General features: G+C 37.8%; 1 protein-coding gene across 1 annotated transcript in view; it reads left to right on the forward strand.

Annotated features, from left to right (window-relative positions):
• ABCA12 (ATP binding cassette subfamily A member 12) overlaps nucleotides 1-20,642 on the forward strand; it is a 275,110-nt gene that overhangs the window by 746 nt on the left and 253,722 nt on the right. The gene's annotated exons all lie outside the window — the stretch shown is intronic.

Here is a 20,642-nt window from a genome sequence, read left to right on the forward strand (position 1 = left end):
ATCCGGGCCCTTACTCCCCTGCCCTCTTCCACTCCAACCCATCTTGTTCCACTGCAGCCACGGTGGAGTCTCCATGCTTCTTCAACACTCCAGGCATGAGTCCACCTTCGAGGCTCATCCTCTTACCAACATTACATTTCTTCCCATGGTCAGCCCTCCAGGGAAGCCATCCCTTACATTCATTCCATATACTGGGTATGTATTTAGTGAGCCCTTACTCTGTTACATAATGCTCTAGAACCTTGGAATACAGTAGTTAATTAAATGGACAAAAATTCCTGCCTCACAGTATAAGGGGGGCAAATAATAAGCAACATGTAATACAGACATAAATTTGGCCTTAAGTCTTATAGAGCAAAGCAGAACGCACGTGAGAAGATCAGAATGATACAGAGCCATGTCACTAAGAGGCTGACATTTAAGGAAAGCTTGAGGGAGAAAAAAATAGAGTGACTACAGTATGTGCAAATCCCCTTCACATCCTCCTATACTTTCTCCCCTTTCCTTGTACAGCCTCCTGTCTATATAGCCTTATCACCATCTAACACACCGTAAACTTTACATATAAATAAGAAGGTAATTTTATTAACTTATTGGATGTTCCATAATGAAATAATGTAATAAAATTAGCCTCTGAGAAGCCTCTGGAAAGGAGCCTTTCCCATTTGAATGCATGTAAAACATTGCTTGAAAAAATATGATCTCTTTAATAGAGAATAGACTCACAAAAACGAAGTACCAGTTTTTCAGGGAACCTGCTGCTTTTGATACAGAATCCTGTTGGACTTGGTGTAGGAAATCAATCAATAAAAATACCTGGTAGGTGGTAACAACATATCACGATATTAGAAAAAGGGTATATTCTCTCCCTCCCTCCCTCTCTCTCTTTGCTTTTGTCATATGGAGCAGAAAAACCAATTTCTTCTTTATGTAAAGAGACCAACGGAGACTGACTCCTTAGATACTGAGAGGGAGTGCATTTTCCTAAAGCCACTGAAAGCCTATGGCTAAGGAAGAAAGGCTTCAGGGGGTTTTAACACTCTTAGAATTGGGTTGATGACAGGGAATCCACAATCCCTCGATAAGCCAAATAAGTCAGAGTGAGTTAAATATAAGCCGAAGGTAGGTTAGTATCAGGTGAGGCTCCAATTTATAAAGATTGGCTTAGAGCAAAATCAATTTTTCAATACAAGAGAAGCCTTAACTTAATATTGTTGAATGGATTGCTAAAATTAAAGCATTCTATGAAATTTTATGGTAAACATTCTTCCTGGTTTTCATTAGTTAAAAAAAAAAAAAAAAGTCATTGGTTGTAGTCACTTCCAGGCTTGACATGTTTCTGTAGCCCACACACTATGATAAAGAATGCTATTAACCTGTGAAATCTGTGGTGTATAGTTGAGGTTATTTTGGGGTTGATGGATTTGTGCTGCCTCATTCACATTCTTATAAATGTTAGATCCCTCTTGTGACTAATGATACAGCATGAGTTTGCAAGACCAGCTTGATGGTTTGGGGATCAGATCTGAGGCCCTGGCCTCATTAGCACAGTAACTAACGAGCTGAGCTAATTGGTCACACACCAAAGTAACTTACAAAATGATTATTTATGGAACACCAAAGATAAGGTCTTCAAGTATATTTGTGGCAAGCACAGCATTTTGATTTCTTTATATGATTTAAAAATAAGAGTAGTAATAAACAGAATAGTGCATCATACTTCCAGGCATAAGGTTTACAATTCTGAACAATTTCCTAAAGGAATTTTTTGACCATAATTCTCCTTTTTTAATAAACATAAAATCATCATGCTCCATCTGAAAATTATTGCCATCATCTATATGTTCCCACCAGCCAAAATCAATTTTGAAGCTTTATTTACTGTCATCAAATATAAAATATTATATTGTTTGCTTTTACAAACTCCAAATGTACTTCTTGAAATGTCTGATACGTCCTTTCTTGCTCTTCCCCTTTCTGTCCATTTCATCTCTAACAACCAGGCTCAAAATGGAAAGTATGTGTCTTTTGATAGGATTTTCTACAAATGTATGCAGGTGTTAATATCATTTCAAAATATAAAATATAATTTGTATACAAGTAGATAGTATGGATCAAACTGTTATTTAATGAGTAGGTTTACAAAACGAGTGCAAACAAGAATATGAGATTGTTATATATAAGTAAAAAATACAAGTAAAGAAAAGTTCTGGCATTCAGTTGCTAAATTACGTGCAAATCTAATGGCCAACATGGCAGTAGACAATAACTTTCAGGGTTAGCTTCTCTTTAGGACAGATATCATTTGCAATTGATCGGTTTCTACAAGTGAAACACCTAACTGCACAGACACTAGACCCTAAGCAGTAGTGAACAGTAAGTCAAAGGAAGTTGCATTCTCTAGTTATATGGTCCTTAGGTGGTCTTATTTACATGATATTAAAAGATAACAGCATCATCTTTTCTCCAAATTTCTGGTAACTTAATGTGAACATGTGATACAAAAGAATAAGTGATAAGGTGGTGGGGTTTTGTGGGAGAGCTTTGTGTAGTGATTGTGTAATTGTGTAGTATCCCACACTCCCTTTCTCTATTCATAGATTCCCAAGATCACCTTTCTTAGGAAATTTTATCTTACACCAACTTCTGAATAGTCCTGTGGATGGTTGCCTTTCTTGACTTTCTGATCTTCCCTATCCCATGCCATTCTGCTTTGGGACTGATCACTACCCTTTTTTGACGTTAACAATGCTTACGTTTTCTGGAAAATAGGCCTCCCTCGATCGGATGCAGAGGGATAGATGGACAACCTGCTACACCTCCTTCTATTCTCCACCCTTTAACCCTTTAGCTCCATACCTCAGTGGGCTGAACAGATATATCTGACTCACTTATCATGTTAGGAGTAAAGAGAATTACTACACAAAAATTTTAAGCAGTATGCTGCATGTCATTATTCTCAGTGCCCGAGGGAAAAGCTCCCAAAGACTAGAACCTTTGTAGAGGTTTTCCTTTGTGGACACAACTCAGACTCCTTCCTTCCTTGATCTCCTACCCTCAATTCCATATTTCTCTGCACTTGCTTTCTTATTCATACATACACTGTATGAACCTCCAGTTTCCCTTTTGGGAAACTCACTTCTCCATTCACAGGGATGTGTCTGATCTTCCTCTACCATTTAATCTCTAGAAATAATAATGCAGAGCATGTTTCTAAATATCTGAGTTATTTAAGCTAGAATGTCATCCCTGGTGGCTTCACCATGATAAAGTGGGCACTAATTGAACTCAAATGGCTTTCTTCATTCTTTCTTTCCCATCCCTCCTCCAATGTTAAACACAGATATACTCTCTCATTGGAAGTTTTCAATTACCAAGTTTAATACATACACAGACACACATATTTCTGAGGGATAGAGGTACTTAGAGAGGAAGAGAAACCTTTACCTAAGCATAACAATTTGCCACTGCTCACACACACACACACACACACACACACACACACACACACACGACACTTTATTTACATTTATTGCCCTGAGGTACCCTTTAACAAAGTTTCCTCAAAACTATGCCTTTTTCAAGTAACTCTAGAGGAATTTGCCTTTGCTCTGATACTTTTAATACAGAAAGAACTGGATAAACTGAAATGACTGCATTCCTGGGAGCAAAATGGAGCATCTCTGTTTCACTTATTTTAAGCAGAAGGAAGAGCCATAAGAGGACTTCTTTACCTCGTGCCCAAGTATCATTTCCTGTCTTCCCAGGAATCAGCAGGGGTGTTCTTTCAGTTAGACTTACTCTGTTTGGCAAGAACATGACAGAAAGTTCTAAAGCATTTTTTATGGGCTGAATTGTGTTTCCTCAAAATACGGGTTTAAGTCCTAACACCCAGTACTTGTGAATGTGACTGTATTTTGAAATGGGGTCTTTGTAGATGTAATCAAGTTAAGATTAAGTCATACTGAAATAGGGAGGGCCCTAATCCAATATGAATAGTGTCCTTATAATAGATGAGATGAAGGAGGGATCTTCTCCTGGAGACTTTGCAGAGATCATGGCCCTGCCAACACCTTAATTTTGAACTTCTATCCTTTCAGAACAATGGGGGAATACATTTATGTTTTTTTAAGCCTGTCAATTTGTGGTACTTAATTACAACAGAAGTAGCAAACTGATAATATAACTATAATCATCATCATCATAGATACTGTTAATGATATCTACTATGTGGCATTCACTATGTCATTTGGTTGACTGATATGCATGCTAGATGACAGTGTAGATTCTTGAGGCAGAGTTCCTGAGTTCAGATTCTGGCTCAGACTAACTAGGTGTGTGACATACGACAAGTTATGCAACTGTTACCTATTCTTTCTCTTATTTTCTCAAAGCATTATAATAGCCTTGAAAAATAGATATTAATATCTCCATGTAACAGTAGAGCCTTCTGAGGCATTGAGAAATTTACCTATAAATTTGACTATAAACCCATGAAAATGCAGTCAGTAAGTGAGTTATCAGATGTATTTTAATTATACTTTTTAACTTCTTATTTTTAAATAATTTCAAATTCATAGTATGATAGGGAAAAATAGAATAAAAGAGGCTGAAAGGAAAAGGTTAGAACCTTGGGTGGGGAAAAAACACATGCTTTGGAACAATGCTCAGAACCTCTGGCCTCTAGCAAACTCCTTCAGGCAGAAGGTTCCTCTTAAGAATGTAACAGACACTACCTAACCTCCCCCCCACCCTCAGGTTTCCCTCAGGAAATTGACAAAAGATCTGACTAAAAATAAGTAGACTTGTGAAACAGTTGACCCACAAGGAAACTGGTATGGCCATAGACCGCCCCTCATACAGTGGAAACAAGCCAATCAAAAAGGAATGACTAGGCATTTAGAGTTACCTAGCCAGTAAGGGTAGATACCTGAGGAGAAACAAGGGAGAAGGAAAGGGGGCCAACCAAACCCTATAAAACAGTCCTTTGCCTATAGTCCACAAGTATCCACTTTCCCATGCCCCCTCTCTGCAAAGAGAGATTTCATACTATCCTTACTTTCTAATCTTATACTTTAATAGGGTTTTACCTGCTGCTCCTTTTATTCTGAGCACCTTTTCATTCTTCAAAGCGGCAAGACAATGAAACCTGGGTATTGAGGTAAAATATCCTACAACAATAGAAAAATTATAAGAATAATACAAAGAATTCTCACATCCTTTTACCTAGACTCCCCAATTGTTAACTTTTTTTTAATCACATTTTTCTCATCACTGTGTTTCTCTCTCTGTCTCTTTGTGTGTGTGTGTGTGTGTGTGTGTTATATAAAATATATATTATTTTTTTCCTAAGCCACTTGAGGTTTAGACATGTGTCATTTTCTTCCTTGGTACTTAAATATGTGGTTCCTAAAAAAAAAATGTAGTTCCTAAAAACAAGAGCCCTCTCCCATCTAATGAAAGTACAACCATGAAAATGAGGAAATTAAGACTGATACTTAGCATGTTGTATATTTATTAAATGAAATGAATTTAATCCAAGAATAGCATACATACAAAAAAGTACACAAATCATAGACACACAGCACATACACACCTTAATGAACTTCCACCTGGTTAGCACACCCAGGTAAGTACCTGGCAGATCAGGAAATAGATCGTTATCAGCCCCCAAAATCTTCCCACCCTGTGTCCCTTCCCAGTTACTTCTTCCTCTTCCACCTCCTCCTCCTCAAAGGTAACCATTATCCTGACTTCTATAAATACAGATTAGTTTTGACTGGTTTTGAACTTTATATGAAAGGAATTACATAACTATGAACTATGTTCTTTTTTTTTTTCCTGCTTTAAAAGACTGACTTCTTTCACTCAGTATTAATATATGAGGTTCATTCTTGTTATTGAGTATCTCTGTAATTTGTTTATTTCTTAATGCTGTCTAGTATTTCATTGTCTGAATACATCTCAGTTTATCCATTCTACTGCTATGGGACATGTGGATTGTTTTCAGTGTTGGACCAGATGTGCCCACATGTATACAATTCTGTTGGAGTTACTAGGAGTACAATGGTTAGGTCATAGGGCATGGATAAGTTCAGTTTTAGTACATACTGTACTGCCAAATAGTTTACCAAAGTGATTGTACATTCTTCAGTAGTCAATGAGAATTCCAGTTGCTTCATATCATTACCAACACTTGGTATTATTTCTCTTTTTTAATTCTAGCCTTTGTGGTGGATGTATGGTTGTATCTATTGTGGTTTTAATTTGAATTATTCTGATGACGAGTGAGATTTAATATTTTTTCATGTACTTACAGACTATAGTACTTGAATATACTACCTACCTGACCCCAGAGTTAATTTTCTTTTAAGTTGTTATTCTATATATTTTTTATACATCATGAAGGAAAGTTTTACTTCGTCAATGTGAATTAAATGAATACTGTAATAATAATCCTGTAAGAGCACCAACGTCAGTTGTATTATCTATATATTATTGCACATATACCAAATTACTTTAAAACTTGTTATCTTAAAACAATAAATAAACATTTATTATTATTATTATTATTATTATTATTCTGTAGGTCAAGTATTTTGGGGCACCCAAACTAGGTTAGTTAAGTGGTTCTAGCTCAGGGTGTCAGGAATCACAGGGTTACAGTCAAGATGTCAGCTTGAGCATCTCAACAAGGACTGGAGGTCTTGCTTCAAAGGTGGCTCACTCATAAGGCTGGAAAGTAGATGCTGGCTAGAGGCAGGAGACCTCAGCTCCTCACAACATGGCTGTCTCCATAAGGCTGCTTAAGTGTCCTTGCAACATGGTGGTTGGCTTCCACCAGAGTGAATGATCCAAGAGATAGGATGGTGGATACAATGTATTTGATGACGTAGCCTGTGAAGTCACACTTGTCATTTCCAAGGTACTCTTTTGGCTACACAGGGGACCCATATTCAGTGTGACTACACAAGGGTCATCTTAGAGGTTGGCTGCCACGGTTACTCTTTAAACTCAGTTACCCAAGGTTTTTTTGTTTGTTTTTTAAATGTAGATGGAGAAAAAAATTACTTGATACATGTGTACTGACATGACAAAAGCAATAAATTGATTTTTAGGGTAGCTAACTTCTATTTCTTATTAAGTGTTTCAGAGATTTGTAAGAGTAAATGGGTTTGGATATCTTTAAGTTCCTTTTACTCCTTTCTGTTCCTCTTTCTCATATTTGATGAGGTTATGGAGTAAACAGATTTGGTGTGTATGAAAGTACTTTTCAGTGAAGTCAGCATCTGTATAGAAGATCGACAATCAGCAACTACTTCTCTTGATTAGCTGTGGGATAAGGGATGAACAAAAAGAAAGAAGGGGAGGTTCAGACAGACAGAAAGCCTGGGCATGTCAGAGTTACTGCATATTAAAGGTTTTATTTCTTCTAAGATAAGCACAAAATATTGTATATCTCCTGTCTGTCTGTCTGTCTACCTACCCACCTCCCCATCTATTTCTAACATCTTTTACTGAGTGGGCCAGTCATCTTTTTATGTGTAACACTTATCTGAGAAATGAGTGAATAATTACAAGTGAAGTAGGCATTAACAAAATGTTTGTGTTACTCCAGCATTTAAATCCATTAACTTTTCCACGTTGTCTTGCTGTTTGCTAACAGTAAGTAATCTAACGTATTATGACAAAGTCTAGTCACTGTTCAGCAGTTTCTCTTGATTGTACTCAAAGCTGTACTTTTTAAATTTTTTTTTAATTAAAAATTTTTTTTAATGTTTATTTTTGAGAGAGAGACAGAGCATGAGTACGGGAGGGGCAGATAGAGAGGGAGACATACAGTCTGAAGCAGGCTCCAGGCTCTGAGCTGTCAGCACAGAGCCAGACACGACTCTCGAACTCACGAGGTGCGAGATCATGAACTGAGCCGAAGTGGGATGCTTAACTGACTGAGCCATCCAGGCGTCCCTAATTTTTATTTTTTAATTTTTTATGTTTATTTAATTTTGAGAGAGAAAGAGAGCACGAGTGGGGGACGAGCAGAGAGGGAGGGAGATACAATCTGAAGCAGCCTCTCCTCTGTCAGCTCAAAGCCCAATGTGGCGCTTGAACTCAGGAACTGTGAGATCATAAGATCATGACCCAAGCCAAAGCCAAGAAAGAGTTGGATGCTCAACTGACTGAGCCACCCAGGCAACCCTTTAAAGTACTTCTTTTTTTTTTTTTTTTTTTAAATGTTCACTTTTTGAGAGACAGAGAGTGAGCAGAAGAGGGGCAGAGAGAGAGAGAGAAACACAGGATCTGAAGCAGGCTCCAGGCTTCTAGGCCGTCAGCACAGAACCTGTCATGGGGCTCGAACTTACGAGCTATTGGATCATGACCTAAGCCTAAGTTGGACGCCCAACTGACTGAGCCACCCAGGCACCCCTAAAGTACTTTTTAAAATATATTCTCCTATTTCTAATCTTCTGGGAATATGTCTAAGTTAAATAAAAAACTAGACCAAAGCTGCCTGACCTAAGATGTTTATCCTAGTATCAAAATAATTAACATTGAATGAGAAAATACAGACATAGTGCTTAGCTCTTTTATATGTTTACTGTCGCAACCCTGTAAAGTAGCTGGTATTATTATCCTAATTTTGATGGATGAGAAAATTACAGTTTAGAGAGATTAAGAACTTGACTGAGGTCACATAGCCAGTAAGTGGTGGAGCCAGCCAGGAATTGAACCAAATCATTGATTCTGAAAACATCTTCTTAACCTGTTTAAAAAGTTACATGTTCCACAATAGAAGGATGCTTATGTGCATTATAACTTCAATATAATGTTATACAGTTATTGGAGATTATGTGCCCAAATAATTTTTATTGGGTTTTAAAAATACATATAGTTTAATAGTAAACAAAAGAATAAGATACACACTTATATGATACTCACATTATAATCTCAGCTATAGAGAAAACTAAATATGTATGAGTATCTACAGGAAAAAGAAAAGGGAAGTAGTATATACAAACATTAATGATGTTTATCTTTAAATGTGGTAAGACTATGGATGATTTTTTATTTTTTTATTATGCCTTTTTTTTTCATTTTCTTTTTTGATGTTTCTTCATTTTTGAGAGACAGAGAGAGAGAGACAGAGTGCAAGTGGGGGTGGGGTAGAGAGAGAGAGAGATACAGAATCTGAAGCAGACTCCAGGCTCTGAGCTGTCAGCACAGAGCCCTACGCAGGGCTCGGACTCACGAACTGTGAGATCATGACCTGAGCTGAAGTCAAACACTTAACTGAGGTGCCCCTTATTATGCATTTCTATAATGAACTAGCATTACTCTTATAATCAGGAAAAAAGTAATAAAAACCTTTAATACCATATAAAAGAGAGGAAATATAAAGACTTGGTTTCAATGATTAAAGGAATAAGGCTGTTTAATAACTGCTGTATCTGTTAAAAGGTACAGACCATTCAATTAGATCTGTTTCTGATGTGTAGGACTATCAGATGTTCACACGCAATGTAATGTTCTCCTGCTTGCTGTATTCCCTTTTTCTTTCCTCCTTATGTTGGCGATAAAGCAGAAAGTGTGTGTTTCTCATTGGGAAGTTGGCATTTGAACGAGACCGCTGCTTTTCTCAGCTTAAAGAAGATAAAAGGAGTTATCAAGTAATGTTTTCTTTCACCTAAGGATGTTGGTCCCACTCCAACAATTGGAATTGATTGAACTCCAGTGCTTGCAAATTTAAAAGCCTAACACAGGGATCTGCTTACTCTGAATTTTACAAATCAATGGATAAACTCAAAACAAAAACCCATTACAGAGCACCTTAATGTTTATCTGTTTGGTAAGATAAACATTTGTAAACGAGCATTTTCAACTGTGAGCTTCAAGAATAGCACTATGAGATCTGTATTGGATATTAAAAATTTGCATAGAACTATAAAGGTAGGACAAACCCAAAGGAGAAAATTGCTTTTTGAAAAATCAAGTCTTCAGATCCATATTTTCAATTAAATTATGTTTCATTCATCTAGACTAGAGTCATTTCTCTTGACTTTTAATAACATTTTTATTATTGCCTATGTAATGTAGCATCATATGAAACAAGTGTGTGCCATTGGTACTCGATTAAGAGTATTGCTTCATGGAAGCCTGTAAAGCATTGAACCAGGCAAAAGAAATGATATTATATAGATTTATATTTGATGAGCATAATGATTGCTAATTAGTTTTCCATTTAGCTCTGATCTTGTCAAATCCAAATCTTGACATTAATTTTCGACTTCAACGGGTACCTGGGTGGCTCAGTTGGTTGAGCGTCCAGCTTCGGCTCAGGTCATGATCTCATGGTTCGTGAGTTGGAGCCCCACGTCGGGCTCTGTGCTGACAGCTCAGAGCCTGGAGCCTGCTTCGGATTCTGTGTCTCCTTCTCTCTCTGCCCCTCCCTCGTGCTCTCTCTCTCTCTCTCGCTCTCTGTCTCTCAAAAATTAACACTAAAAAAATTAGTTTAAATTTGGACTTCAGTGCTTTGCTTACTGAGATCAACCAAACTGGAGGAAAAGATTTAAAAAAACCATAGGTCTGTATGGAATCCATACTTTTGCATAAAAAGATTAGTTCTTCAACTTCAGTCCATAGACTTGAGGGCCTTAACATCGAGATCAGAGCTTTTACACGTTGTCTTTGATGATGCACCAGGTCCCCTCCTCCCAATTTGTCAGAGGCTAATAGTTTGATAAAATACAATAAAACTGAAATACTAGAATAGTGGAAGCATGAAAATAAAGACATACAAAACAGGAACACATTTTTTTTATTAGTAGTTTCAACAGGTATACATTATTGTCAAATATTTCTAAAAGTTTAAAATCCTTACTCTTAATTTCTGTACTTCTCTTCCCATGAACCAACAACACACCATTCTTGGACCTGCAGCAGGTATACCGACCACAATTCAGTGTGGCAGTGGGTTTTGCTGTTCATCTCCAAGCCCCATGCTGTTTTTTGACTCAGGCTGGAAATCTAATAGGGACTTCAGATTAGGGAGTTCTTTAACCCAGAGAATTTGATGAGGCTAACTTTGTCATCCTCACCTCCACCTTCCCTTGAGGAAGTCTACAGACTATAATTATACCTGTGTGGTACCCAAATCCATCATTTGTAGTGTCCTGATGTTCTCCTTGGATTTATAAACACTGAGGCATTTGTTCCCAAGGTTCAGCTAGCTGTGGTTTCACTAGGATTCAAATTTAGGTTTGCTTGCATTCAGAGACCACCTAATCTAATCTAGCCTTCCACCTTAAATAAAATGTTACGCTCTGGGAGATTTGGTGCTGGGCACTTTTTTCTAAGGACAATTCTAGAAGTCCAGTGCATGGTCCATGTTGCCATAGATCATTAACATGGTTAAGGTCCCGATGCCACATTGATCCTCAACCTTTATGTGGCTATTAACAATCTACTTGGTATGCATAGCATTATGAGTAACTTTATAGCCACTCAGTGTATTCCAATTAGGAGTTATTTCCCCCCACATTACTCCATTTATTCCTAACTAGGAATTAACTCTCAAATTAACTACAGCATGTTCATTTACCTCTGAAAATGAAACGTGAGTTGTTGAATGTCAAGCTCTGCCTCATGAGAAGGAAACTCTAGAGTGAATTCTCATTCAGCACGGGTAAGATAAGATTATTTGCCTTTTTTGGCAAGTTATTTGGTGGTGAAATATGCTGATCATATTCTAGTGCTGAATATTTACCTATTAGACTGATGATATTCGTCACCAGTTTATCTGTAGGAATATTTTAAAGACAGATTGGGTTTAGAGTAAATCATTTAGGATGGATGGGACTTGCTTTAGGAAGTAGCTTAAATGTAAACAAGGTTAAAAAAAAAAGCTCAAAATATGCAAATATTCAGAGATACAATTTAGATGCTTCAGAAATACCATGTATTAGTGGAAGCCACATTGATGGGTCCATGTCTTAGGATGGTTGTAGGCACCTGAGTGGCTCAGTTGGTTGAGCAGCAACTCTTGATTTTGGCTCAGGTTATGATCCCAGTGTCGTGGGATTGAGCCCTGTGTTGGGCTCCATGCTGAGGATGGAGCCTGCTTGACATTTTCTCTCTCCCTCTGCCCCTGCTTGTGTGCTCTCATAAATAAATAAATAAATAAATAAATAAATAAATAAATAAATAAATAAGTAAACAAAGAAATTAATAAGGTCATTGCACAAGATATCTTCATTTTGCCTTAATCCTTACTTTTCCCATTCCATTCCAAACTATTTCAAGAGCATATGTTGGTCATTTCTGAGTTGATATTGGGCCAGGACTCACTCAAGAGCACCAAATTCCAAAACAGCCACTTGTGCACACCTACTTCTTCTGGATTCACCAGGCAAGATGCGTGCACTAAGGATGAGGCCAGGCCTATGAATACTGTTTATTACTATATGGGTTTGGTGCCAATACCTTGTGTGGAATTCCTAAGCCTGAAAGATTGTGCTGGACTACACAGGGCTAAAACCATCAACTATGTGTCTTTCGTCAAAGACCTAACTAAAAGGAATTCCTCCGGATCTTCTTATTCTAGTGACAGAAAGAAAGAGAAAGAGAGAGAGAGAGAGAGAGAGAGAGAGAGAGAGAGAAAGAAAGAAAGAAAGAAAGAAAGAAAGAAAGAAAGAAAGAAAGAAAGAAAGAAAAGAAAAGAAAAGAAAAGAAAAGAAAGAAAAGAAAAAGAAAGGGGTGGGTGGGATGATATTCTCCCCGTAAGATCTAGAGTGAAGTGGGCTAATGCTCTACTCCAGGCCAAGCATTCCTTTTGCAAAATAGAAAGTATGGTTTGGGTGTCTGGTGAGGGGGAGGCAGCAGAAGGAGTTAATTTGTGTATGGAAAACAGTGCCTCGTCTCTTCAGCAGCTGGCGGGGAGTCATTTTAATGAGACAAGTCAGAAAGGATAGGATCTCTAAGAAACCAAATGAAGCTGGAGGACATTGACAGAGAAGTGGAAGGTTTTGTTTCCTTACCATGCTTCCTTACCATGACACTGAACGTTCTTCCCTCTGCCTCAACACCATGGCCAGCAAAGGTCCTCAGAAACTAACATTGCTTCTCCTTAACAGTGGAGGGCAGGGAAGACTGCAGCCTTGATCTGACCCCAGAGGCCAATGATGTGTATTGTCCAACAGATGGTTAATGCTGTGGTCATGATTTACCTCCCCAGGCATGTCTAGGGTCTGCCAGCTGTATCAGTGGAGAGGTGAACCAGAAGATAATGCCTCTTCCCTACCAGTCTTCCATAGTGCTTGTGCTGCTTCATTCCTCCCACATTCCATTTAAATTAAGGGAGGCACAAGCCCCTGCTGCTTTGCATTGTGATGAGCTGTATCTGATCGCAGCCTCTGAACGGGCTTGCTATGCAGCAGATCAGCTAGGAGCATGAATCAATTAAGAGGCTATTAGGTTCAGCCTCTCAGGCCATGGCACAGTCAGCTTCACACTGTCTTCGTTATATATGAAATCCCCAAAGAGAATAATCCCTTATCTAAACTTTCATTATATTTTATAGTAGAATGAATATGGATCGATAATAACTTTTGTTCTAATATAACATTAGTTTCAGAAGAATTTCACCCTTTTCCTCTTTCTCTATCAAGAAATCAAATTATAACCATAAAAATAAAAGCTTTTCTACTTTAGGACTCTGTGAACAGTGGTTCTCTTTATAATATTAATATTTTAGCTTATATTTTAAAATAAGCTTTAAAATATTACAAAATAAGATTTTATACAACGTAGAATTAAATTTGCTTTTCAGAACATGAACTTACTTACATTTGGATGTTTTTGAAAATTAACCTTTTTTACATAAAAGCTGTAGGGGAGGAAAACTTTTTTCTAGGTTCTTTGGCCTAATAATTAGATTGACACAGACAAGTTAACAGCAGAAACACAATTTAATTTTGTGTGTATGGGAGCTCATAGAAATAGAGATTCAAAGGAGTGACCAAAGCAGGCAGCTTTTATACCTTTTATTCAAATACACAATTATTTGTGAATTATTTTGACCAAGGGGTTTGGGCTTGGTGTAGCAAATTAATGAATAATTAGCAAGGTTTGTTTATACACTGTTGGCCAGGAATTGCCTACCTCTGGTGAGAAGCATGCCTTCTACCTACCAGGTGCAAGGAGGGTACTCTTCACATGGGGAATTTATTTCCTGCTTTCAGAGGGACAGAAGACATTTCTTGCATGAGATATTTCTTAAGTAATTTTAATTTTAGTAGTCAGTATCTTAAAGTGGCACATTTTGAGGTGGCCTGTCCTGAATCCCATCGCTATGAAATTAGGTCATATATTATTAATATATAATAATTATATATTATTTTTAATTTAAGTTTTTAAAACTGGGAAGTCCATCAAATATATGGGCAAGAATGGAAAATAAAATTATAAGAATTCATTGTTTATATATCTACTACGAAGCTTTAGTAAAATAGTATTATGCCATTTATACCTGAATACCTTCTGAAGAAATCCAGATGTAACTGTGGCCATCTTTAATTCCCCCCCTCCCATTACCCTCCCTTGCTATGAGACACAATCACTATTATGAAATCAATGTGCATCATTCCTGTGGTTTGTATATTTTTATTCTGTATACATAGAAACTCACACTGTGCATATCTTTCTCCAACTTGATTTTCAAATTCAACATTTCAGATAGAATTTTTGACCTGGGGATCCTGGAACATGTATACAGCTAGATAAACTCCAAGCCTTAATTAATTAATTAATTAATTAATTTATTTATTCAAGAGAGCACAAGCACACACGCCAGCAGGAGAGAGGGCAGAGAGAGGGAGACAGAGAATCCCATGCCGACTCTTCACTGACCTGAGGCTCCTCCTCAGAATCCATGAGATCATGACATGAGCTGAGCCGAAATCAAGAGTTGGAGGCTTAACTGACTGAGCCACCCTGGTGCCCCAACCCCAAGCCTTTAAATTTGTGCTACCTGAACTTCTGAAAGTATAGGCGGTTGCATAATTTTCTGAGAAATAAGTTCATAGCTTTCTCAAAATTCTCAGCTTTATCTTTGACCTCAGAAGTCTGTCTTCAAAATTTTGAGATTTCATTAACATACAAAGCTTTCTTTCTAATCGAGATGTGTAGTTCATTTATTTCCTGTATTTTTTTCCTATGTGTTCTTCTATTCTGGGTGCAGCATTGAAAAAAATGATGATTCTATTGATAGGCTTTTTTTTTTTTTTTTCTTTTGGGAGGTAAGGCACACTGTTTTGAGGGCTGGGAAGGACTTCGTAAAACTGCAGGTGCTAGTCCGACCACTCGAGGGCACTAGCACAATTAAAAACAGAAAAGGCATCTTTTCAGAGCACAGAAATACAGATGCCAAATGAGTTGCTTGCAAGATCTTCACATATTTATTTATCTCTGTTTACAGATCCCTACATCGAGCTTCTAACATGTTCTAAAACTTTTGTGTTCAACCTATTTTCATGTTACCAGTCTTATAAAATTTAAAGCAGACCTGAAAGAGACGCCCTTAATAAATGAAGAAGAACACTGCAGCTAGATCCTGACTCACTATCTAGTCATTGCTGAATTTTTAAGATGCAGTTACTGGCCAATTAATTGATATCTTTATCAATGAAAAATAACATAATTTAAGAGTTTACATAGAAAAAGGAGCCTCTTCATTTAAGACTTTCCTAAAAATGCTGTGTCATTTGTGCCTCCCTTGTTACACATCCACTCTTTGGGAACACTCCGTATCTTTCTTTTGCCAATTAAGAAGGCTGTGGGCATTTTGCATCCTGAAGGCTGTGCTGCTGGGGACTCTGGCAGCAAGCAGCTATTTCCCCAGAGATCCTGCCCATCACCCATTTGCTTTCTGTGTGTGTGTTGAAAGAGCTAAATTAGACAGGGATCAATTTCCCTTCTCCTAAATGAGAACCACTTGAGGGCTTCATATGTGCTAACTGAAATTGTCAATTAAGAGCCAGGAAAAGGCAACCTAAGCAAGTATTTTAACACTAGAACATTAAAATCACTTCTGTTTATAAAGTACTTCACAATTCACAAGAAGTGTTTGCCCGACAACAATTCCAAGGTAAGAAAGGAATAAATGGCTGTTCCCGTTTTATGGATCAGAAAACTGATGCTCCTGAAATATTCCATGCTGTGGACTATTCATGACCATGGTTGCCCCTTCTTGTTAACAAGTGGCAGAGTAAAGACCTTTCTGAAGGTTTCCTGCTTTCTAATCAGCTGGGAGTCTTATCTATTTATTGATCTATTCCTTTCCTTACTTGTTTTGAATAAATTTCTTTTTTGACATTTAACATGGAGTCTTTTTAAAAAATTAATGTTGTTTAATCCATTTTCCATATTTTGTTCTACATTTCCCCCCTAAATCCTTGTTTTGACCATTATTTTGATACAGTCTCAGTATTATCTAGTGAGCATGTAGCTGTTAATTCATTTGCTCTGTTGAACAAAACAAAGATCCCATCCAAATGGAATTTACATTTTAGAGGAGGGAGGACACATCATAAATAATAAGCATAATAAGTAAATTACATCATATGTTAGAAGGTGCTACATGCTATAGAAAAATGATAAACAGCTGAAGAAGGACCATGGTGGGGGCTGAAGTTTTAAGAAGGGCTTTCCTGAGAAGGAGGTGAATGAGTTAGTCCTCTGAATATCTGGAAGAAGGCAGACAGAACCGATAAAAAACAGGCCTTCAGGCCAGAGACTGCTGGCTTGTTGGGGATGACAAAGGAAGGGACTGGCATGGTTGTGGTGGAGAGAATGGAACACACAAAGGGAGAAGTGTGCTGTGAGGTAGCCCATGAGAAGACTGGGCTGCTGTAAGGACTTTGACTTTGATTCTGAGTGAAATGGGTGGCCATGGAGTGGAAAGACATTATCAGAGTAAATATTTTAACAGGATCACCCTGGCTCAAAATAGAATATGTCACTGATTGAAACAAATAGGTGGCAATTATATTGATCCAGATCAAATGTACCAAATGGTGGTGGAGGGGTGAGCAATGGTCTGCCAATCCAATTTCCTGATGACTGAAAGTATGTTGTGAGAGAAAGAAAAGAGGTAAGAATGGCTCCAAGTTTTGTACCCAAGCAACTGGACAGATGGAGGTGCCATCAACTAAGAGGGTGAATATGGGCTATGAATGGTGCGGGCTGGTAGCTTGCAGGGGGAGGGGGCAGACCAGGAATTCAGATCGGAATTATTAGCTTTAAGATATAATTAGACATGAAGTGTTGATGAAATGGCAAGATATGGAAATTTGGAGTTTAAGAGAGAAGTTGGACCTGGACGAGGTGTAAGATTATCAGTGTTATAGGCATGTGGCTGGGGATTGGGGGTGTGGGGAGAAGCACTAAGCACCTACTCCTGGGTACTCCAGTGTTAAGAGGACAAGAGGAAGAGCCAGCAAAGGAGATGGAAAAGGAGTGAGTGGTGGGGTAGCAGGACAGTCAAGCAAGTCTAGTGTCCTCATGAAGAAAGAAAGGGCCATGGGTAGAAGAGGCTGCAGATGCCCACTGAACTTTATCTAGACCCTGCAATTAGCCTACATTTTAATACCCAGAAGAATGATCAAGTGGCCTTGCAGTGTGAAAATTTACCTCTGAAGGAAAACATAGGGGGATTTTATATCATTCCTAGTGCTACCACACCCCCATTAGTTACACGTTTGCTTTTATTTATTTATTTATTTATTTATTTATTTGAAAGAGAGAGAGTGAGTGAGAGAGACAGTGCATGCCCACAGGGGAAGGGGCTGAGGGAGAGAGAGAAGCCTAAGCAGGCTCCATGCCCAGTGAAGAGCCTGATGTGGGTCTTGGTCTCATGACCTTGAGGTCATGACCTGAGCCAAAATCAAGAGTCAGAGCTTAACCAACTGAACCACCCAAGCATCCCCACACATTTGCTTTTTTAAAAGAAAATATTAGTATCAATAAAATTTTACTAAGAATAAAATGTAGTAAGTAGAAACTTGTAATAATTTAAACTACCATATCTTTTGAGATAACTCAGCATTTTATAGAATTCTATACTTCCTCCTTATGCATGTGTTATTTGACTATTTTGATTGTTTCAGTAATCTCTTAGGTTGGAAGAGCCCTATTTTATAGGTGCAAGAACTGAAGTTTAGAAAGTTACTTATTATGACTACTTCTTTGACACAGCCAATATTACAGATTTCCACAAAGTATATACTTTTAAAATGTGTGTGATTAAAATTTGAAGCATAACATACCAACAAGAAGAATATCAATTTTATCTGCCTTTCTCTTGTAAGAGTACTTTATAAAAACATATATTAAAGAATATTTATTCCTAACATTCAGAAAGAACCTTTGGGAAATTTTCACTGAGAAAATATGCAGTCTTTTACACTTAACATTCATAGCAAGGTAGATTTGATATAAATTGGGAAAACCTCTTCATCTGGCCAGTTTGCAACATTTACCAAATCCTAAAACTTTGGAACTCCCAGATTTATTTATTTATTTATTTTATTTTATTTTTTTAGCATCCAGTTTTGATCCAAAAATTCTAGAATTAGGAATTTTCCCTAAGAAAATAGAGTTAAGAAGAAAGGATCTTGTTATATTAAGACAATAGAATGCTACACAATTGTAAAAAAATAATGCAGTATAACATTTAATGACATGGAAGGACATCCCCTACATGGTATAAGTGGGAGAAGAAAGCAGGTTATTAAGCAACATGTATGATACAATTCTCTTTTTATTGCAGATTATATCTCTTCATAGAGAAAATACTGGAGGTCAGCAAGTTTTTATGTGAAGGGCCAGATAGTAAATATTTTAGGTTTTGTGGGCCACATGGTTTCTGTTGTAACTACTCATCTCAGTTGTTGTGGCAAAAACAGTCATCCACAGTATGTAAATAAATGGGCATGGCTGAATTCAGCCCCTTGGTAGCAGGTCCATGGGGTATGGTAGTTTGCTGACCACTGATCTATAATTGTAAATAGTGATGATCTCCAGGAGCTATAATTATTGATTTAATTTTCTTCTTTTTGCTTCTCTACAGGATCATAGTTCTTTGTCGCTAACAGAAATACAGATTTGATAAATGAGGATAAAGCATTATATTTCATTTTTATATTATCAACGATATACTGCTATTGATAGTAATTCAGTCAGAGTAGGATTGGGTCACGTAACTATCACAAAATTATCAGAAGAATGAATTAAAATAAGGGCAACTCTTGATTACTCAGATACTGAGCATATTCTTTTATAGTCTAGTTCTTTATGATGTTTTAAATTCTGGACCAGCTTTCCCTGTGATACAAAATACTTCCTATGCAATATGTGCCTCCAAATAGAAGCAGCTTCCCGACACAAAAGATTTCCTATGCAATATGTGCTCCCTAATAAAAGATGATTTTAATATTAGCTTCCAGAAAACACAACTAGGAATTAGGAAGTTTGGTTAGTAGGAAAATAGACATTGTATTTCAAGGAATTTTCCAGAACCTCCTAAATTTTAGAGTATCAGAAACATTCTTTGCTTCACTGGAGGAGAGAACAAGGTCAGTTGCTCATGTAACTCAAATAATCTGGCAGCATTCTCAGTGCTTCCAGCCTCATGGAGTCCATTCAGTGGTGTGCTGGCAAATATTTCACAGCCAGCATTGGTGGGGAAGAGAAGGAAGGCGTGGGGGGGGGGGGAAGCTCTCATTTGTAGCTTTTGCCAATATCTGTGGTGTAAACATTCCCAACTGTGGGCAATTTCAAGCTACCAATGGACTCATAAAATTCCTGAATGTTTAACAATCACCTGTGTGAGCCAGTGTGTGCCAGCTCCAGCACACCACTGGGTCCAACTAAATGAATTGAGTCCCCATCCCACCTACTGTAAAAACACCAGGGCCCTACTCTCCCATTCCCACTCCCTCTATCACATCTTTCCAGGGAAATTCTGAGCACTTCCCTTTTCCTGGCAAGGCTCTCCTGCTGCTTGCTTTTTCCGAGTTGCTCTGCTCTTAACCATGAGTCTGGCTGCTGAGGCTGCTGTCTGCTGTCTTGTGGGCCTCAGCATTATTCCTTCCTTTAGGGGGCTGTTGTAGGAGGACTTGTCATCCTTCTTTCTGTTCCATCAAGTCTTGCTGGCTCCAGCTTGGAAATAGGTGCTGAACCCTGGGTAACACTGTTCTATCCATCTCCATTCACCAGACTCATCCATGATACTGGCATATTTTTCCTGGGTGACTGTAACAGCCTCATAATTTCCACAGAGCAACCAGAACCATTAAAAAAATGTAATGTTTACATGCACAAGCACCAAAAAAAAAAAAAAATATTTGAAGGTAAGAGCAGACAGAAACCTTTTGCTATCCAGTTCAAATGTCAGTATTTAGTTACAAAATGTGTATCAAAATAACTCCTATTAAAAGAACAATTTTAGGAGCCCCTGAGTGTCTCAGTTGAACTTCTGACTCCTGATTTCTGCTCAGGTCATGATCTCACGGTTTGTGAGTTTGAGCCCCTGCATTGGGTTATGCACTGACGGTGCGGAGTCTGCTTGGGATTCTCTCTCCCTCCGT

Source organism: Neofelis nebulosa, chromosome 2 (assembly GCF_028018385.1).
Source record: "Neofelis nebulosa isolate mNeoNeb1 chromosome 2, mNeoNeb1.pri, whole genome shotgun sequence".
Lineage (NCBI taxonomy): Eukaryota > Metazoa > Chordata > Mammalia > Carnivora > Felidae > Neofelis > Neofelis nebulosa.